The following is a 22943-nucleotide window of genomic DNA, read 5'->3' as shown; positions in this document are numbered from 1 at the left end:
TCTCAATCACACACGAATTACCTTTTTTCATCTCTTTTCAAAATCTACCACTTCTTTTGTGTCCTCCTAGCTTGTTTCCAGAAAACATTTAATGGCACTGTTTTAGCAAATGCTCAGTAATAAAAATACTTAGTATCTCAAGAGTTGTAATCTTCCCAGGCTTCAGACAATACTACAGAGCTACAGTAATCAAAACAGCATGGTATCAGTACAAAAACAGACATATGGATCAATGGAACAGAATATACGAGCCCAGAAATAAATCCACAAACTTTTGGTCAATTAATCTTTGACAAAGGAGGCAAGAACATACAATGGAATAAAGACAGTCTCTTCAACAAATGGTGTTGGGAAAACTGGACAGTTGCATGTAAATCAATGAAGTTAAGAATACTCCCTCACACCATACACAAAAATAAACTCAAAATAGCTTAAAGACTTAAATATAAGATAAGACACTATAAATCTCTTAGAAGAAAATATAGGCAAATATTATCCGACATAAATCTCAGCAATGTTCTCCTAGGGCAATCTACCCGAGCAATAGAAATAAAAGCAAAAATAAACAAATGGGACCTAATTAGACTTATAAGCTTTTGCACAGCAAAGGAAACCATAAGCAAAACAAAAAGACAACCTACGGAATGGTAGAAAATATTTGCAAAAGATGAGACTAACAAGGGCTTAATCTCCAGAATATATAAACAGCTCATACAACTTAATAAGAAAAAAACCAACAACCCAATCCAAATATGGGCAGAAGACCTAAACAAGCAATTCTCCAATGAAGACATACAAATGGCCAATAGGCACATGAAAAAATGCTCAGTATTGCTAATTATCAGAGAAATGCAAATCAAAACTACAATGAGGTATCACTTCACACCAGTCAGAATGGCCATCATTCAAAAGTTCACAAACTATAAATGCTGGAGAGTGTGTGGAGAACAAGAAACCCTCCTACACTGTTGGTGGGAATGTAGTTTGGTAAAGCCGTTATGGAAAACAGTATGGAGATTCTTCAAAAAACTAAAAACAGACCTACCATATGATCCAGCAATCCCATTCCTGGGCATATATCCAGAGGGAATCTTAATTCAAAAAGACACATGCATCTCAATGTTCATAGCAGCATTATTTACATTAGCCAGAATATGGAAACAACCTAAATGTCCACTGACAGATGACTGGATAAAGAAGTTGTGGTATATTTATACAATGGAATACTACTCTGCCATAAAAAAGAATAAAACAATGCCATTTGCAGCAACCTGAATGAACCTGGAGATCATCATTCTAAGTGAAGTAAGCCAGAAAGAGAAAGAAAAATACCACATGATATCATTTACATGTGGAATTTTTAAAAAATGAACTTATTTACAAAACAGAAACAGATTCACAGACATAGAAAATAAATTTATCATTACCAGTGGGGGAAGGGGGTAAGAAGGGATAAACTGGGAGTTCTAGATTTGCAGATACTAATTAATACAGATAAAATAAACAAGTTTATGCTGTATAGCACAGGGAAATATATTCAACATCTTATAGTAACCTATGGTGAAAAAGAATATGAAAATGAATATATGTATGTTTCTATATGACTGAAGTATTGTGCTGTACACCAGAAATTGACACACTGTAAATTGACTATACTTCAATTTAAAAAAAAGAGTTGTAAATTGCTATTTCACAGAAAACCCATCCAAAAACACACCACCCACAGAGAGTCTAAAATAATTTACTATATAAATTTACGAAATAATGCCAAATACAAAAGAACATTCAAGATTTTGAAAATTTCTTAGACCCAGAACCAAGTGATGGATATTATCAGCATTGCCACTATTCATATACACAGTATATCATTGTACATGTAAAGGATGCTCTCTAAGGTTGCAATAGAGTGATTTAAAATAAAAGGAAGAAAGAAAGAATGTCTACTATTCACTAAAAATTTAGATGGGCAAATACCAAGAAAGAATTTACTTTATTAATTTGGCTATTAAGCATCACCAAATAACAAGAGATCTGAAGGATAATCTTATTTCATAAAAAGCAAACCATGCCTAGAGAACGATTCTTAGGTGGCATAGCTATTAAGTGGCAGAGAAAGCAGGGGTAAAGGCAGGGGCGGGATATAATAAGGAGGCATGAGAGGAAAATAAGGAAAATAAAATATGCTGAAACTCTTACCCCATAACACTGAGATCTGTAGTTGGCTGGTCAATCAAAAAGGTCAACTTAAAATAAATGTCATAAAACCATGTATATACACCTTACACATTTCATTTTAATGCAAAGCACAAAATTATATACTTATTCACCAATCTCTTGATGTTGGACTATAAAGCCTTTGCTTTGAGTTTGGATTAACTAATTTGAGTTTCCTCTCCTTTCTGTGGTAAACCATACCCTTAATAATACTCTAATATTTCCAGTTTCAATTTTTTTAGTTTTGTTTTTCAAGTCTATCACATTTTCACATTTCATACTGTTCATGTGTATAAAATAAGTATTAAAAACTCAAGAAAAGTTTCATGAAACAATGCTTTTTCCTGGATGTAATGCACTCTTGATATGTTCTAACACTTTTTAAACAAATTGATTTCAGCCTACTGTGACTCATGGATTGAAAAACTGCTTTAAAAGACGTGTGAAGCAATCTGAGTGCGGAATCTTTTTCTTTCTTTCCTTTTTTTTTTTTTCCTTAGAATTTATCCCTAATATTTTACAGCTCTATTATTCATATCTAATTCAGCAGTACTTTTTAGTAATTACCCTTTATCAAATCTTTTCATTCAACTCTAGTTTTCACAGAAACACCTTTTCCTGTTCTTTTCCTTGACTTATACAGCAATTATTTAAATTGTGTGATTAAAATAAGAAGTATAACCAGCATGAAAAAGCCTAAGAGCACAAACAGGTAAATGACTCTCGATACCAATACAACTCCACTAGCAGCAGCAGACGTGCACAGACACACTACGGAGTAAGCATTCCGCATGCTGTAGGGGCGTCATCAGACAGAATGTGTCAAGTAGGAATTCTCAGGGTATCAGTTAATCTGATCAGTTATTTAAGTGCTGGTTTGTTAAGAAAGCTACCACGCTAGAAAGTAGCTGTATTAAGTGGCTCACACTCTGGTCTCTTCCTTAACCTGAGCTATCTTACAGCCTACAGCCATGCACATAGCCCATCTACTGCTCAGTGTAACACTCCGGCATCCTTTAGTAAACATGTCATTACAAAATCCAGTCCTGAATTGCTTAGCTGTAAAACCCTGAATCTTGTATAGGTCTAATAAAGTTTAACCATTATATTAAATGTATCTGTCTAGTCTATTTATCATCTTGTTTCTTTACTTCTGTAACTGTCTTTTCTTTGTTCTAATTTAGAAAGTTCTGCAAAGTCATTTATTTCATGTATTAACACACTGGACAAGTATTTACCAAGTGCTACCAGGCACTAGGATACAAACTAGGGCTACAATGCTGAGCCACAGAATGCTTACAATTCAATAGTAAGCAGAAATACTAAGCAATCATCCAAATACGTAATTATGAAGTGTGAAAATTCCATGGAGTAAAAAAAGAGGTGACAACATGGCTTTAACACAGGCCTATAATTTGTCTTTGACATTCGTGGCTAATATTAGAGTTCTCCTACTTTAATAACTGGAATGTGACCTCTTCTCTGATTCCATTTCCTAAATCCATGAAATAACAGTCTTTGTTTTACTTAAAACCACATGCTGCTTTGATTATTCCCATCCATCCTTTGAACTATTCTGCTTCCTTTCTGATATTGGTAATTTGTGTCTTCTTTCATTTCTCTTACTCCCAGATTTCATAAATTTGTGTGAAAATACAAGAGATAACAAGTATTCCAAAGCTCTACGTGAGCTACAAAATTTAAAGACACATCTCTCTCCTCAACGAATTAAAATGTTCTTCAGACTAATCGGATGTTATCAGTATTTCTTAATATTAATTATATGGTAGCAGTCATTCCATAAATATTTACTAACTCTAAATTTCTGTCTAAAATACCATTCCCTTCCTATGTCAGCTCATGAAATGTCTATCTATCCTATAAAGGCAGACTCAAAAGTTATGACCTTCAGATCTTCCTTCATTCCCCATGTTGTCAGGTAACTATTGGTTTCTCTGAAATCCTACAGCAATAATAATCTCTCTGTTTCGGTTTTAACTTTCTATTCTGAAATAATTAGAAATTCATAGGAATTTGTAGTGAGGTACCCCTCACCCAGCTTCCCCCATTGGTTGTATCTTATATAACTAATTGTATCTATAACTAATAGTGCTGTATCATATCCAGGAAATTGGTATAGGATGTATATACAGGTCTATGTTATTTTACTGTCACATGTATAGATTCATGAAACCACCACTGCAATAAAAATATTAAGGGACTTTTTGGTTGTTTCCAGTTTGGTGTTATTACAAATACAGCCGCTAAAAAATTGATACATGGGATGTACATAGGATCACAAGCTCCATCCTGGGAGAAAGTATTTATAAAAGACATAACTGATAAGGACTCTCCTCTATACATATGTAAAGCACATCAATGTACATTTTTTTTTTTGTGGACATACATTTTCATTTCCCTGGGATAAATGCACAGAAGACAGACTGCTTGGTTGTTTGGTAAGTGTATATTTAATTTTAAAGAAAATTCTAAATATTTTCCAGAATGGCTGTACCACTTGACATTTTTACAATCTATGAGAAATCCAGTTTCTCTAAAACTACACCAGCATGTGGTACTGTCCTAACTTAATTTTAGCTGTTTTAATAGGTATGTAGTGATATGGTGGTCTTAATCTGCATTTCCTCAATGGCTTATGGACCATCTTTTTATATGCTTAGTTACCATTCACATATCTTCATCAATGATACGTCTCTTTCCTTCTTTTGGATTTTTCTAAAAATCTCAAAATCTCCATTTTCTAACGGATTGGTTTCCGTAGGGTTCAGTTTGGAGAGCTCTTTACACATTGTAGGTGATATCCTTTATCAGATACGTGCTTTGCAAATATTTTTTCCTACTGTGAAGCTTGACTTTTCAACCTTTTAACGCAGTTCTGCACACAGCAAAACTTTCTGATTTTGATAAAGTTTCTCAGTTTTTTTTTCCTTTATGGACTGTGCTTTTGGCATCACGATTAAGAACTGTTCACAAAGCCCTTTGTCCTGAAGATTTTCTTCTGTTTTTATTCTACTGTGAGGTTTAGGTTAAAGGTTCTTTTTTCTTTTTTTAAATCATTTGTCAAAAAGACTATCCTTCCTTCGCTGAATTGCTTTTGTACCTTAGTCACAAATCTGTTGGCTGTACTTGTATGGGTCTATTTCTGGATTTTCTATCCTGTTCCACTGATCAATGTGTCAGTCTCCCCACTAATACCTTGAGGATTGATTCCTGCAGCTATATAATAAGTCTGATCTCCTACTCTTTCTTTTTCAAAATTTTGTTAGCTATTCTAATTCTTTTATATTCTCATATATTAATTTTAGAATAATCTTATCTATTAAAAACCTTGTGGGGATTCTGACAGAAATTGCATTAAATCCATATATCAATTGGGGAAGAATTTACCTTTTCCTACGTTGAGTCTTCTAATCCATGAACACTGTATAACTCTCCATTTCCCTGTATCTTCCTTGATTTCTGCCATCAGTATTTTGTAGTTTTCAGCATACAAGTTCTGAACATGTTCTGCTAGATTTAAAACTAAGTATTTCATTTTTTTTAAGCCATTCTTTTAGGGTAGGGCTGCTGGAAACAAATTTTCTTTGTTTTCCTCCACTTCAGAATGTCTTGACTTCTCCTTCATTCCTGAAGGATATTTTTCCTGGATACAGAATTTGGGATTTTGAGCTCTTTCTATTCTTGAAAAATATTATGCCACTGCTTCCTGGTCTCCATGGTTTCTGATGAGAGATCCACTACCACTGGAATTATTTTTCTTCATAGGTATGGTACAATTTTCTCTTTCTCTATTTTCAAGATTTTTCTTTTTTAAAAAATATCTTTTATTTTTTTATTGGCAGGGGGAGGTAATTAGGCTTACTTATTTATTTTTAGAGGAGGTACTGGGGAACTGAACCCAGGACCTTGTGCATGCTAAGCACATGCTCTACCACTTGAGCTCTACCTTCCCCCTCAAGATTTTTCTTTTGTCTTTAAGTTTACAGAAGTTTTATTATGATGTGCCTTATAGATTTCTTCAAGTTACCTTGTTTGGGATTTGCTCAGCTTCTCGAATCTGTAGGTTTATGTCTTCTGCCAAGTTTGGCAAGTTTTCAGCCATCACTTCTTCGAGTATTTCTCAGCCCTGCCCTCTTTCCCCTTTCCTCCTCCTTTTCTTGTTGTAGTCTTTTTTTTTTTTTTTTTTCCCAGTCATAGTCTTATAAGTACCTGAGGCTCTGTTCATTTATTTATTCTATTTCTCCCTCTTGTTCAGACTGGGTAATTTCTACTGTTCTATCTTCCAGATTACTCTGTCCCATCCATTCTGCTATGTAGGTGAGCCTACCCAAAGAGTTTTTTATTTCAGTGACTATAGTTTTCAATTCTAAAACTCCCATTTAGTTATTTATATTTTCTATTTCTTTAATGAGGCTTTCTGTTTCTTTGCTGAGACTTTATATGTTTTTTAAAATTTCCTGTCTTTTATGATTTTGGTGAAGAAATTACTAATGGAAGTGCTTTTAAAAATTATGGAAATATGTGAAAAAGAAACAGAAGACAGCTTGAAGGATCTCCCACTAACTTTTGGACAATTTGGATAAAATAAATAAAAATAATTAATGAATTATAACCATTACTCATAGGAATTCATGAGTCCATGCTGATACAAATAAACAAACAGGGAGAAGAAAAAGTTTTTCCCTACAGTAGAATACCAAGAAAATCAACATTTGGAAACCATTATAGTAATAACAAATGCAGTCAAGAAACAACAAAGTGAAAATTTGATGACAAAAATTTAGTTTCCTCCACAAAATATGTATTAATTACAAAGGGAAGAAGTAGAACTCTGCAGTAAAGAGGCTTGGTAAACATCACCTTAATCGAGTGATAAAAGCTAGTATCACTGACTGGGGATAAATCAAAATCGTACACTTCCCAAAAAGATAAAATAAGAACACAACATCACTTCTGTGGTGTTTCTGCCACAGACGCATAACCTGAATCTAACCGTGAGGTACTATCATATAAGCCCCAATCCAAACACATTCCAAACTGTATCCTTCCAAAGCGCCATGGTGTTGAAAATCAAGGAAAGACTTGGGAACTATTCTAGACTAAAGAATGCTAACGACACGTAACAACTAAATACAATGCATGACCTTGGATTGAATTATTTTGCTATGGAGGTCATTTTTGGGACAACTAGCAAAACCTGAAAAGCGTCTACAGACTAGTTGGCAGCAATGTATTACTGTGAATTTTGAGTTTTACGTTTGTATTGTGGCCATGTAGAAGAATGTCCTTATTTGTAGGAATTACACACTGAAGTATTTGGGAGGGATGGACCATTAAGTCAACCACTTATTCTCAAAAGGTTCAGGAGAAAGTTATTTGTACTATTTCCCAACTTTTCTAAAGCCTGAAGTTATTTTAAAGGAAAAAGAAAAATACAGCAAAGAAAAAAGGAAAAAAAGAAAACAGCAACAAACTACCTTACACTTTTTACTCCTAGTGGACCCCTGCCCTCCCCACTCCTCAGAAATCTCTGATCACAAGAAGCATGTTAACACTGGCAACACTGCAATTCTTACAGAATTATGAAATGTATAGATGATCTAACTTCAGAGTGCACTTGAAACAATTTGAACAGCTTTCTGATGGACATCTCAAAGCATGGATGAGGAGCTCCACATTGAGCTAATGGAAGTCTGGGTTTAAACTCAGGCTTAAGCACTGAGTATTGAACAACTTTTCATAGTTGGTGTCCTATCAGTTATTTATTATCCAAAGAAAGAAAAAGAGCTTGAAATTCATTACAACAAAAAATCTATTATATGTTTTAGAAACTCAGTTAATTTTAAATAAAATCTACCCAGACATAAGAAACTATAAGAAAATGAATCTTAAATGAGGTACTATAGGTGTATTATCATGTTCTTTTAAAATTACTATTTTAGTGGCACTATAATATGTTAAGTCTAACTTTCCTACTTAAGAGACCATGAGCAAAGGACTTAACATCTGTTATGGGTTGAACTGTGTCTCCCAAAAGATGTTCAAGGCCTAACACCCAGGATCTGTGAATGTGACCTTATTTGGAAACGGTCTTTGGGGGTGATCAAGTTAAGATGATGTTATTAGGGTGAGCCCCACTCCAATACTATTGCTGTCCTTTATAATAAGGGAATATTGGACACAAAGACAGATACATACAGAGGGAAGATGAGAAGAGGGGCATAGAACAGGTTCTCCCTCACAACCTTCAGGAAGGAACCAACCCTGCCAACAGCTTAATCTTGAATTTTTAGCCTCTAGGACTATAAGACAATAAATTTCTGTCATTTAAGCCACTCAGGTTGTGGTAACTTTGTTATGACATCTCTAGAAAACGTACCACAACATTTGAATCTTAATTTTCTCATCTGAAAAATGAGAATGATTATGCTGTCTCCCAAGGTGGTTCTTAAAGTTAAAATGAGAATATAAGTTATTTTGAAAATCATGAGGAAAGAAGCTGTGGTATATTCACACATTAGAGTACTACTCAGCGATAAAAAAGAATAAAATAATGCCATTTGCAGCAACACGGAAGGACCTGGAGATTGTCATTCTAAGCGAGTAAGCCAGAAAGAGAAAGAAAAATACCACATGATATCACTGATATGTGAAATCTTAAAAAAGGAAAGAAAGAAAAGAAAAAAGAAAAGAAAAGAAAAGTGAAGAGAAGAGAAGAGAAGAGAAGAGAAGAGAAGAGAAGAGAAAAGTGAAGAGAAGAGAAGAGAAGAGAAGAGAAGAGAAGAGAAGAGAAGAGAAAAGAAAAGAAAAGGAAAGAAAAGAAAAGGAAAGAAAAGAAAAGGAAAGGAAAAAAGAAACTAATAAACTCATCTACAAAACAGAAACAGACTTGCAGACACAGTAAACAATCTTATGGTTACAGGGGAAAGGGGGTGGGAAAGGATAAATTTGGGAGTTTGAGATTTGCAAATGTTAACCACTATATATAAAAATAGATCAAAAACAAATTTCTTCTGTATAGCACAGGGAACTATATTCAATATCTTGTAATAATCTTTAATGGAAAAGAATATGAAAATGAATATGTATATGTGTGTGTATGTGTGTATATATATGCATAACTGGGACATTATGCTGTGCACCAGAAATCGACACATTGTAACTGACTATACTTCAGTTAAAAAAAAACAACCTCCCCTCAAAATCAGGAATCATAAAAGTGACAATGGTATTATTCTAATCTCCTGACAAATATTTAGTAAGTACTACTCTCAAGATTTTTTCCTGTTATAATAAAAAATTTTAAGTGATGCTCTTTAACTGAGTCTTAATCCATAGGCCAGAAAATTATCTTTATTGTACATGGTAAGAGCAGAGTCTTAATAATGTCAGGATTAGCTGAATGTGGCTGAAGCAGAAGTTGGTTTCCTTTTTCTTCTTTTTTCTCATGTTTTAATCTTTAAATAACATTTTCGTAGAAGTATAAATTTTCTGTTTTGAACATTTTTTAAAAAACCACTTTACTGAGGTTATGACTAACTTACAAAAAGCTGCACATATTTAATGTATACAACTTTAATGTATACAAACTTGGTCTAAGTTTGGAGACGAAGTATACATCCATGAGACAATTAAAGCCATAAACTTATTCAATGCAACTAAAGGTTTCCTTTTGCACCCCTCTTTTATGATTAAAAAACATTTTTTTGCGTGTGTGGCAAGAGCACTTAACTAAGGTCTACCCTCTTAGCAAACTTTAAAGTATATAATACAGTACCATTAACTACTAGTTTTCTAAAAACTTAAAATCTGAATCCCTGCCACCTCAACCCCCACCAAAAAACCCCACAGATGCCCCTCTGGCCACATAAGCACTATACAGCAATCCCACGCAGTTGTGACTCAGCACTGGAAACAATCAACAGCATTTGGTTGGCCAAAAGTGGGTGACAAAAGAATATGAAGGGTTTAACAAGTTGACAAGTTGACCATCCAAACAAAAAGCAAGACATTAATTTGTGCCTAATTCTTTCTTCTCTTTGCTCTATTTCTTGTACTTCTATACTTCTACATACATCAAAAATGAAGGCATACATGTGGATGTCTCTAGCATGTGCCCAACCAAGTAGGAACTCAATAAATTCAAGGATTTCAATAAATTCAAGCTACCTTTCCTACCCCAGCTCTGCCTCACCTCACTTTCCCGTCTACACAGAGGGTGATGAGTAGCTACAAGTAATATTTAGGGTAGTTAAGAAATTTTGTAATCTCATTAAAATGTCACAGTATCAACAAATTTCATACCACCTTTACAAGCTCCAGTTAGTTAGAAAGAATTTAACTAAAACAAATAATAAAATTTGTCAATGTATCTCACCTTTTATAAAGTCCTAACATAAGACTATCCAAAACAGAAAGGAGCCAGACAATCTAATTTGACATTGTTTCTCATTTTGAATAGTATGGATTAAAATGCACATAAATCACAATTCTTTGCTATAAGATCTCATACTACCAAGAATAAAACAGTTATGTGACATGAGCTACTTGTATTTTTAATAATCTCACTGCCTACATTCTGTGCATTCCCATTCTCTTTTGGCCAGGCAGGTGGTGGTGGTAATTGAATGAAAGATTCCTGAGAAAAGGTAAATTTTAGAGGATGAGTCAGGCTTTAAGGCAAAGATTCTCCTGGCTTAGGCAAATTCAAGTATTCTGAGTATTATACTAAAGAAGAGGATTTTTAAAAAATACTTTTATCATTACAGTTTCATTTAAGATAATAAGCTTTTATTTATCCCAAGCCAGCCAGATACTTGAAATGTATTAATTTCTGGAAAATATTCTTTGCCATAACAACAATTTTTTTTCATTAAAGGTCTTGTAACTAATTTCGAGAGGTCTGTTTTAAAAATATTTTAGGAAACTAATCACTGATGATCAACTAGAATAAGTAAAAACATGGAGACAAATATTCAGTCACACTAAATATACCTTTGGATTTGGTCAAGTTCGCTTTAGTTTAAACATGTTAATAACATACAAATATTTTATAAATACCTTTTTTTTGAGGGAGTATAAGACCGACACCTTTAAATTACATTATAAAATAGCTAATATGATTTCAATAGTTAAAATCATTACAGAGGAAGATATGCTTTCTCCATACTACCTCAGTATGTCTCTAAAACGCTCAGATTTTTTGTTGGGTGAATTAAGACAGGAAATTATTCCACAACCAGTATTAGTCAACAAGGGATAAGTTGGATTTAAAATTAAATTTTAATTCCAAAAATAAACATGCTTCATGGTTTAGTAATGCCTTTGAAATGAGAGAAAACTGTGTTTAAACTCCAGTTCTAAAATCTTAAACTAAGCCTCAGTTTCCTCATTTGTAAGACAGGTACAATAACACTCCCAAGGGTTCTCCTCGGGTTTAAATAAAATGTATCCAAAGCTTCAATGGCACCTAGTAGTTAATTAACGGTTGTTTAATATTGTTGTTAATAGGTAAAGCATTTTATGTAGAATAAATAAAACCATCTCATCTTCTCCTATGCCACATTAACGTTTTCAGTTATACAAAAGAAAGACAGATCCCCATATGAAATGTCACTATGGTTTATATCCTTAGCCATGCTAATGTATATTTAAGGTACTTAAAAAATAAGAATTTTTTAAAGGCACTAGACTAGGAATCAAAATATGTAGATTCTGATCTCAGCTCTACATTGGCTAGCTGAAGTTGCTTGATCTAATACTTACCTAGGTCATTTGTAAAATGGTAAAATGTAGCTTATAATATTTTGATTACTAGATTAATTTTATAAAACTATTATTTACAAAGTACTTCTATTAAACTATCACATAGGGATTACAGCTAATGTTTTATCATCAAAATAAAGATGATACTTAACATGTACCCTATTTGTAGTAATTTCATAACTCTTTCAAAAGAAACCAGAGCCTAAGTACTAGGGTCAATCCTAAACTATTTTTCATTGCTGGCTAGGGCACAGGCATTCTAAGCATAACTCCATCATATCAATAAATATCAAACAAATTTCAGAGTTAAAAATGAAATATATATATATTTGATAAGTCACTTTTATAGTCATTCCACAAAATTAAAGGCAATCATCAGAACACCTGGATTTATCAGAGGCCACTAAATTAACAGCTTTTATTAGCAGAAAATATTTACCAGGTATAGAAAGACTGCATTCTTTCTTTGAATTGATTCATTGAAAACTGAGAGTAGTTTGGTAATTAAAAATGCAGGAAAGCTCTTCTTACTTTTCCAGTCTATGAATACAAAAAGAGAAAAAGGCAAGACTGAGTAAGCTGTATAAAATAACCTAACACTTTAAGGGGGAACAATTACAAACAGTGGGGAACACTGGACTACCCACCAAGGCAAGCTTAGCTGCCTAAACATAAAGCGATTAGAGGCAGGCACCTCCCTTGTACCTACTTCCTCACCTACAAAATAGGGATGCTGCACCTGCTCTTACTTCAGGAACATGGAGGTAAATCAGAAAGTTCTTGGAACGTGTATTAAAAGGTGGTGTTCATTCCTGAAGCCAGATAAAACAGCCTACTTAGGATTTTCTTTGAAGAGTATATTTCACTAATCTTAAAAATTTAAGACATCCAAATCCAACCTCCCTCCAAATTTACAAGTATCTACTCCACTTGGCCATATATATGTGTATGTCCACACACACACACACACACACACACACACACACACACAGATGACAGACACAAACTGATACAGACTGCTATCACTGTATACTAAAAAGACATGCAAGATTATATTTTGTCTTTAGAAAACGAGAACAGTCAATACTTAGCACATACAGGTGTGTAAATGTACCATCATTGGTTGACTATCTGACTCTTTGCCATGAGACCTTGGAATTGAATGGTAGATTCAAGCAGCCCTAACGCATTGATGAAGAGGAGTTGGTAACGCACTGACTCTTATTTGCCACCTACCTGTACTACACAGCTTTATTTGAATTAGTACAACTAATCAGTACACCTGGTATAAATTAATATAATTTTGATCAAGTAGTATAACACTAATGAAAATCATCTAAGTTTTATATAAATGTACTCAGCGCTCATGTAACTAGCCTACACAACTTTTTTTTCTGTACAGTGATGTTCCTAACTGCTTTATGAAACTCTGAACCAAGGGTTTAATTATGTTCAATGGTGCAAAGATGCATAAATAGTTCATAAATAGTTCAAACTGTCTTCTCAAAAAGGAGTTATTTTTGTGAAAGAAGGGGATCACAGTAGTTCATAATACTTGAAAACGGAGATCAACATTAAAATTCTGCCACAATTCTCCAGAAGTGGTAAAACATTTACTAAGACATTTTATTACATTATACAACTGAAAAGAAACTGAATTCTTTCTCTCTCTTAAAAAAAGTCTGATCTCTATGTCTGATCTTTAAGAGAATTTTTTAATTGTTAAACTGTAAAAAGATATATCTAAAACAAAAGGCAAAATAAAACAGAAACATATCAACAAATAAATACACAAAACAAATACAACCCATAGCACAACCACCAACATCCTCCAGAGCAGGAACTCTAATGAATAAGGAAAATTCACCCACCCTTCCTCCTTTAGGCCAATGTGATGGTTACAAACTGACAAGCTCTTTCTGGCTGTCCACTGGCACATCTACAGACCTCTTATTCTTCTGAAATTCCCCCAAGTTAAATTGGATGCAAATAAGCCAGGTGTGGTCCTTACAAAAGTAATCCTGCTAGTCCCTACTGAGTTTCCATAGAAACATGCACATCTGGCAATGGCAAAGAGGTTGTGTACTGGCCTCAGACTGGCTTAAAAAGTTTCAATACTCATTGAGTGAAATAACAATTATGGTATCTTAGTAAAGAACAAATACATCCCCACCCCCAAAATCCCATCTTTGCTTGAAATATCAAGCAAAATAATGCAAAGTATTTTCTTCTAGTCCAAAAGTGGCTTTCAGCTTAGCAGCAGCAATTAATGTGTCTGTGAAAAGTTACAAGATGCCAATTACCAAATGGCAACCATTCTTTTACTAAAGAAATATATTTTATGAGACCATTCCCTGTAGGTCACTTAATGTAATAACATCCAGAGGGAAACAATATAAAGTCTAACCTAAATAGTAGTGAATATTGTGTATCTTTTCCTTAAATAAATTCAGTATCACTCTTCATTGGTTTTATTAAAAGTAAATGTTTTTACAGCAGTGATTCTCCAAGGGCAGTACCTAGATCACTAGCATCAAGGAAATTATGAGAAATGTAAATTCTCAGTCCCCATCCCAGACCTACTGAACCAAAAATTATGGGGGCTGGGAGGCCCAGTACTCTGTTTTCACAAACCCTCCAGAAGATTCTGATGCCCCCTAAAACTTGAGAACTACTGGTTTACAGTGTGAAACTTTAAAGAGGCCGAAATATGAAATAAAAAATGCATCGTTTTATCTGACCCCCTTGGAAGTGAGGTATGGTGGCAAAATGAAATGTAAAGGAGAACTCAACTGGCCTCCTGAATTAAGTCTGTTGGCTAGTATCTCACTGTGTAAAACATACACAGAGATTAACAGTGGTTCATCACATCTGTCTTTCCTACACATGCCAAGCACGGAAAGGAAATCAGAAGTGTCTGTTTCCAATTACTCAAGGAGAAGGGAGTCCTTGCACATAAGACTCAATCCACTGCCATTCACAGCCCATTACCAACCACAACCACTAAATCTTCAGACACAGAGCAGCAAACCTAACTATTCATTACTTTATTTTTTAAATTTTTTCTTATTTTTATTGTTTTTTAATGGAGGTACTGGGATTGAACCCAGGATCTCGTGCATGTTAAGCATGCACACTACCACTGAGCTATACCCTCCCCCTACATTTATTACTTTATAATAAAAGAGAATAATCATTTTCCAAGATATTAGATATGCAGGTAGGGATGAGCCTGAAGTTTGTCATAAATTAACATTTCTCACTACAGTTGACCCTCCACATCAGAATGTTCTGTATCCATAGATTCAACCAACTAACATAAATTAGTAACAGTTAAAAAAAAAAATCCAGAAAATTCCAAAAAGCAAACCTGAATTTGTTGCATGTTTGCAGCTATTTACATGGTATTTGCATTATATTCACAACTATTTACACAGCATTTACACTGTATTAGATATTGTAAGTAATCAAGAGATGACGAAGTGTATGGGAAGATGTGAGCAGGCTATATGCAAACACTATGCCATCTTATACAAAGGACTTGAGCACCCTTGGATTCTGGTATCTACCAAGGTCCTGCAATCACCCCCCAGGGATGACTGCACCTGTGAAAAAAAATTTTAAGAAACATACATAGATACAGCTCGTCCTTAGTTACCTAACACATTAGACAGTTCATATACTACAAAATACTCCTTTCATTTTTCCATTAATTTCTGTACTCTATTTACAGTTCCCTCCCTATTTCCTTTAAGACCAACAGGCAGCACTTCAAAAAAGAACCAGCCCAGGTAGTGACATTAAAGTGACCAGAGAGATATAATGGAGAAAAACCACTGGGTAAATCAAATATGCCACATGCTATCAGAATCGATTAATTCAAGCCAGATGAATAGTTTTCTGAAGGTCATAATTTAAAATCAATTGCTAAATACCTCCAGTATTACACCTATAAAATGTACTTTTAAAATCATATTTTAAGTGAACTGAAAACCAGTCACAATTTCCTCCACCTCCCCCCCAAAAATCCAGGAAATTCAAATGAAAATGTTTGTTTATTCCCAGGATTATTCTATAATCTGTTTTATGAAAAGAGATATGATGAAACTTACTCAAAGATCAGATTCTAGATTTTACAAACAAGGCAGGAAACAGAAAAGAATATATATTTGACTTGTTTTCTCTTGCTTGTTAGTTTCTTTTCATAAATTAGAAAACACTTGAATTATAAGAACATTTTTACTTAAATGTTCAAGGAACATTTTTACTTAAGGGATAAATTCTAATCTGAATTTCTAAGCTTAATGTATTTCCAAGCAATCTCTATACTTTCGGGAAAAGAAATATAAAGAAAACAAATCCTAAGGTCATCTCTAGTGTCATAGATTTTTTTTTATTCTATATCCAAGTAGCAATACAGAATTAATTTCAGTAGAAAACTGACACATAAAGAGGAGACAGCCTCCTCTTTCTCTATTTGTTAAACATTGGTGTTCCTTAGGGTCCACCTCAGTCTCCTTCTCACTATACCAGTGATTGCCATGTACTGTCTTTGTACCACTAGTGGTCCAGAACTGATCCCAAATTGCCAATTTTGTTGATTTTGATGTTTGCAGGCTACATAGTAACGGTGCATGCTGATTGCCATTCTAATTCTCCCACTTGGATAAGGGCAATGACATTTAACAAGTGACCTCTGCTCAAGGGAAAGACTTCCCTCTAGCTAGTGGCTTGTTCAGGAATGAGCTGTATCCCAGAAGTTTACTCAGTTTTGGCGGAAATCAAGCAGAGAGCTCCTAGACCTTTCCGGGATAGTTATTCTCACTTTGAACAGAAACAGTAAGTGGTTACTCTCCTTTTTCTGGACACGAACAAGGAAGCACGTTTTCCTGGTGGCTGCTGGAAGCTGTTTGCAACCATAGGGAAAGAACCTTAACACAAAGAGCCCAGTCCTACCATCCCTGAAGCTTCTGGTCTCTTAATCATGTGAGCCAAGTCGATTTCCTTGTGTTTAAGCTGTTTCAGTTTCCAACATCTGAAGCTGAAAGCAATCTACCAATAATATATGTATGTTATTAAGAGTTGCTAATTTGACATTCACAAATTAAAATTAGAGCCACTAGAGTTTACTAAGGATTATTTCTGCTAAGAAATGTGGTTACCACATTATGTTCAGCAACTCCGCAAAACTCCTAATGTACATGCACATTATGGACAAGTTGGAATTTCCAAAATTTGGTCCTATTATTTGTGCACAATCAAAACTGTTATGGTTTTTGAGTCGTCATTATTTTTTCCTGTTTTGTGTTTCAATTTAGTTATGTACTTGCATTTTTGCACCAACATTTTTAGCTTATAAAAATTTAAAAAAAATCAGCCTTCATCACAGAAGTCATTAAAGTTCAAACAGTCCCCATATTTCACAATATGGTGTTTTGCACATAAATAGTAATATGTTAGATGAGTGATATGTGTGATTCTACTTTCATCTATACCAATAAGCATATGTATGTACACAGAAAATGGACTAGTAGGTTTATACTAAATGGTTAGTATTTAGCATATACACATCTCTATTTTTTGTTTCAATTAATATACAGTTTTTCTAATTTTTAAAAACATTTTTAGTTGAATTCTTTGCATTCTTAATGTAATTGGCTGACTCCCAAGAATCTGACCAAATACTTTTACTTTATTACTCAAATCAGTGTAACTAAAGAAGTGCAAAGCTGTTTTAGTACCTTGTTGGAAAGAACCTCTCAAAAGAACTTCTTCAATTTCAGATAAGGAAAGGCTGAGATGAACCAGTTAGGTTCTTAAAACTAGGTTCAACAAAGAAAATTATAGAAAAGGTCAAAACAAGTAAGAATTACTTATGACAGGAGGGACAATATTGGTTTTAAATGTAAGGACTTGTTTCAACACAAGAAAGTCCTGTACAACACAAGAAAGTCCTGTAATTAAGAGGAAACAGGCAAACACAAAAGACGATTTTTCAAAGAAAAAACTCAGGTTGCTTAGAAATAGTATAAAACTGGATTATTTTTGACCTCTCCATTTGCATGAATTTAAGTCTCATTTTACCTGAACACAAAAAGGCTAACTGAATGAACTTACAAAATGCTGTCCTTCTTCTGAGACTTGACCATGGTAATCTAGTTTCTTTAGTAAGGTAAATTCTTTGTCAACTTATGACTTACCTGTATATGAACATTCAAAGTAAAATTTCTACTTGTATGGTTTGTTTTGAGACAAAATTAAAATGTTAAAGATTTTAAACATAATGGCAGCCACTACAGACCTTTCTGAACTTTATCTTTAGTAGAAAACAGTAGCTTTGGAACATACCTCTATTATAGGTTCTACTTATTTCACATTCAAACTCACTCATCAGACAATTACAACAGAAAGTTCACAATGACTCTTAAGGGCTTTCCTATTCAACCTGGTAGAGAAAAAGGCCTTTCACAACCCAGTCACATCACACTTGTTATGATAACACCAAGCAACTGACTCGGCAGAAAGCCATTAAAAGAAATATTTTATTACAACTTTGGCCTCTGAAGTTGTGATCATATGCCTCAAAAATGATGGCAAAAATTTCTAAAATCTTATATGAAAATCCTAAAGCCACTGACCCATCATCAGATGATTCTATTAACCCTGTTTACTCAGTGTCCAGGCAGTAAACCAAACGTATGTTAAATTGCTAATAACTTTCAAAATGGAAAAGTCAAGACAAAAATTCCAAGCAATGAGGAATGATTACCAATCATTTAAAACAGCATCAATAAGTAGGGTACATTTTGGCTAAATCAGATCAAGACCCCATCCTGAATTAGCATACAACCTATATTGTAATTCCTCCTTCTTATATAGTAGATGCTATAAACGACTAAAAAGATGAGGAAAAAAACATAATCTACTTTATCTATTACAAGTCTCAAAAGCTCACTCTCTCCATTGAGAAGAGATAACAAAGAGAACACATATTTGGGATTGTGTGTGTGCATGAATGTGTATACACACAGATTTTCTAACATGAACTCCAGACAAACCAAGCAGGACAGTGGACCAGGCACGCTGGATCTCAGGAGCCCCAAGCCTGCGGCGCTTCCATAGGGAAGCCAGCCGTCCTTTTGCCCACAAAGGGATGGGAGCCCCTACAGTTAATGTCCCTCACACAATCTTCTACTACCCCAGGCTATTCAGGAGACAAACTGAAGCTATTAAAATTCTCTATTTTAAATTTGAATTTGCTACTAAACAGATTTTATTTTCACTTTAGAAAAATTCCCCAACAATATGCTAACATGCTATAAAAGAGAATGTCATGCTTAGAAAGAGAAGCACCTAGCAGTGCAAAAAAAAAAAAAAAAAAAAAAACCCCAAAAAACACTACTGAATTGTAGACCACCCCATACAATCTACTCCATGCTGTACAGGAAAAGTAAAACATGGGAAGAGAAAAAGCTGTGATACCCACAAGTCAGGGAGACAGCAAACAGTTTGAAAGGGCTAGAGAGAGGAGGTGAGAAAGTGTTGGGAGCTAAGGTTAGAGAGGAGGGCAAGGACAATCTCAAGTTCCTCATATTTAAGTTTCAACTCAACTTAAAACAACTTAAAATTTTAAAATTTGACCTTAAAACTTCAAGGGTTTTAGGTAAGAGTAACATAATTGTTTTATAAACTTTTTTTTTTTGGTAGTTTACTTGGTAGCTATATGACTGACTGCAAGTTAACAGGGCATAAAACTGAAAATGGAACCATCACATGAACTCAAGGCAAGAGCAGAGGCTAGAACTAAGGTAGCAGTCTGAGAATGGAGAAGAAACAGGCATGAACAATATTAAAAAGGCAGGCCTTGTACCAATTCAAATGCTCAGTTGCATGAAGGAGATGAGCAGAAGGACTGCCAGCTTCAGGCTCGAGTGACTGAGTAGGTGGTGGTGCCGAGTAGGAGGAAAACATGAGTACAAGAAGGGAAAATGTGGGAGGGAAGGGGAAAGAATGAGCTTGGATACATTTAATTTGATATGCCCATGGGTTCCAAGAGGTTCAGTAAGTAGCTGAATTTATAGGTCTGGAATGAGGAGGAAAGGTCCCTATCTTCTTCCTGATCTAATTATTCCTCACACACTGCCTCACTCCAGAATGATCCCACACAACAGGCAACCCTCCATTTCAGTTATAAACTGTCACCTCTACCCCTCATTCTAACCATATCACAATTCTATAAACTTCCGTAGTGACGCCAAAAACTGTGCTACAGAAGAATGTCAAGGCTCTTTATATCTTTGAGTCTGAAGTTTTCTTTATTCGACCAGTAAAATGAATTTTCCTCATTCATCGTTTTGTTAACTTATCACCTTGCCTGGCGTACAAAAGGGCACCTGCAAGGGACAGGAGTACAAAAAAAAAAGACACCTAGAAAAGAAGTTAACAGTTTCACTGCAATTTCTAATCTAAGCAAATGTGCGTTACACTTTCTTCCCTCCAGGGCAGGGAAGGGAAGTTATGCGGCGTGGAGGCTATAGCCAGGAGAGTGTCATTTTAGGTTCTTGAATGCATGGTGCAAGTCAACGTTGCACAAGCAGCATGCTCCGTTTAAGGAGATGTTTGTACGCATCATGGTGAGATTAATGAGCTAAATTTGTGTTCATCTTTGTTTCCTGGTGGGTGGAGTGGAGATAATATTATAAATGCAGGCTTCTATTATTCAGTGGCCTTTATTACACCTTGTACTAGACCACTGTTTCTTACCCATGGCACTGCTGGCATTTTGGTTGGATAATTCTTTGTTGTGGAGACTGTCCTGTGCAGTACAGGATGGTTACCGTGTCCCGGGCCTCTAACAACAAAATGCCAGGAGCACTGTTCTCCCAGACATAGTCAAATGTCTCCTGAGAGGCAAAACTGCCCCCATTTGAGAACACCACTCTAGACCCACACATATTTACTTAACACTCTCTTTTGTGTGCTTTCCCTTTCCAGCTCTGAACTCTTCTCTGGAACTAATCCTGATTCCTGGAATGCTCTTCCACATTCAGCAGGCCAACCTTTTGTTATTCAAACAACTCTTAAAACCTTTTTATAAGCCCCAAGCACCACAATTACATCCCAGAATTCTAAAAAGCATGAATATTTACATGCTTGCTGAAAGGCATTCCCTCCTGGATCTGATCTTCAGTTTGTCAGGGAATTTGCTTAATAACATGCTGGTTACTTGTGGAGGTGCTTTAATATTTTTCATTTGCCCAATATCTAGTTCTTAAAGTCTTTACAAAGTTCTAGTATTCTTCAACTTAATAGCCATCATTTACTGGGCCCTTACTATGGCTCAGTAACTGTCCTAAGCACTCTAATACATTATTCTCAAAACAGCCCAGGACGCCATCAGACACAGGCAGTCTGGTTCTAGAACCCCACTGTCAACCCCTATGTGACCCTGCCTCCCAAATGTACATAAATAACTGCATAGACTCTACCTACTCAAGATTTTATGATCTCAGATCATATACAATCTCAAAGTTTTGATTTTTTATTTTTCTTTCATTTGTCCTATAAGAGTGTAAGAAAAAAACTAGAGACATGCAGTTCGCACTGACCAGTAGTGTCCTGTCTGACAGAAGCATCAGAAAACATTCTGTGAGCCCAGCACATGGCCTAGAACATAGCTATTCCTCAGTAAACGACAAACAGAAGGTGGAATGAATGCCTAAAACATTCTAAATTTCTGTAACAATCCAGATTGAAGTACTGATTATTTTGCCTTTCTGGCCCTTAATCATGCCACTTCTGGAACATCCTTCTTTCCTGAAGCACTGTATCCAAATCCATATACAATATATAGAGATATCTTGGTACAAGAGTAGAAAAATATTTTCTATGTTTCCAATGACCTTTCTTTTAAAATTCAGAACTAGTCTTCTGGCTGCAGTATATGAATCTGGTATCTTTCAATAATAAACAATAATAGTTTAAAATTCTCTCCTAGTAATAGCTTGGAAACCATCATCCTACAAGTGTAAACCAGAATATTTTCCCTCAAATACATTATTTTAAACTTGCACACTATAGCTCTTTGGCTACCTTCCCTTGTTCAGACAATCGCAGTCTTAGTTAGATGTTTTGCTATGGGGACAACGCTCAAATACTTGATGTACATTTCGAGTAAAAGCAGCCTATAAATAGACCTCCAGAGAACTGCATGACTTAGATTTCTTCATCTAAACCAAATCCAAATGAAGACTAAACACTCCGCCCTCTGGGGATGTAATCTTAAAGCATTTAAGGCACTTAGCTTGGTGGGATGGGGTGGCGGGACACTATTTATATGAATGCCTTTGATAGTATGATTTGCAATTAGTATTACCTGGCACTTTAAAAGCACTTAATAGACAGCAGTCCCATGTGCTCCTACTTTATTGCTGCAACACTTAGGGTAGTAGCAAGCACACATGGGCACTTAATAAATGCCTCTGGCAAGAGGATTGCTTGAAATCTAAGAAGCTGATAATTTAGCACAATTAATTTCTGAGAAGGGGTTAGAAAGGACAATCTTCCTTTTTACACTTAGGACCGAGGTAGGGAAAAAGTCTGAGACTGTGGAAAGAACTAGCAAAGGAAACCGTCTCAATGAAAAGGGAAGGGAGATCAAATGTTCACAAAAGCCTAAATTAAAATAATTTCAAAGAAAAGCAAAGCAAAATTGGTTGGTATCCCACCTGACCCTCACCTTTTAAAAAAGAGTAAGGGTCATGTTAAAAACCTAGTGTCAACTACCTTTCTAAAGGTAAGTGTCCCAGTACTGCCCACACCTTCAAGTAATTCTGGCTGACAGTAGTACAGAAACAACTGGCTGTGCACACTGCTTTGTTGAGAGCCTAACAGCATGCTCACTAACGGGAAGCGTTCGGTTCTCTTTCCACATTCTATGAATG

The 22943-nt window shown here is 35.0% G+C and overlaps 1 protein-coding gene across 3 annotated transcripts in view; it reads right to left on the bottom strand.

The window, feature by feature from the left end:
* POU2F1 (POU class 2 homeobox 1) overlaps positions 1-22943 on the bottom strand; it is a 146791-nt gene that overhangs the window by 84428 nt on the left and 39420 nt on the right. Inside the window, exon 1 of one of the 3 annotated variants that reach the window (XM_045515856.2) lies at positions 12440-12527. The exons of the other annotated variants lie outside the window; for them this stretch is intronic. The gene's annotated coding sequence lies outside the window, so the exon portion shown is untranslated. Of the gene's footprint in view, positions 1-12439; positions 12528-22943 lie in introns of those variants that run through there. 3 annotated transcript variants of the gene reach the window in all.

The sequence above is a fragment of the Camelus bactrianus genome, chromosome 21 (assembly GCF_048773025.1).
Source record: "Camelus bactrianus isolate YW-2024 breed Bactrian camel chromosome 21, ASM4877302v1, whole genome shotgun sequence".
NCBI lineage: Eukaryota > Metazoa > Chordata > Mammalia > Artiodactyla > Camelidae > Camelus > Camelus bactrianus.
The sequence above is the reverse complement of the archived record's forward strand: the minus strand, read 5'-3'. Positions and strand labels throughout refer to the sequence as shown.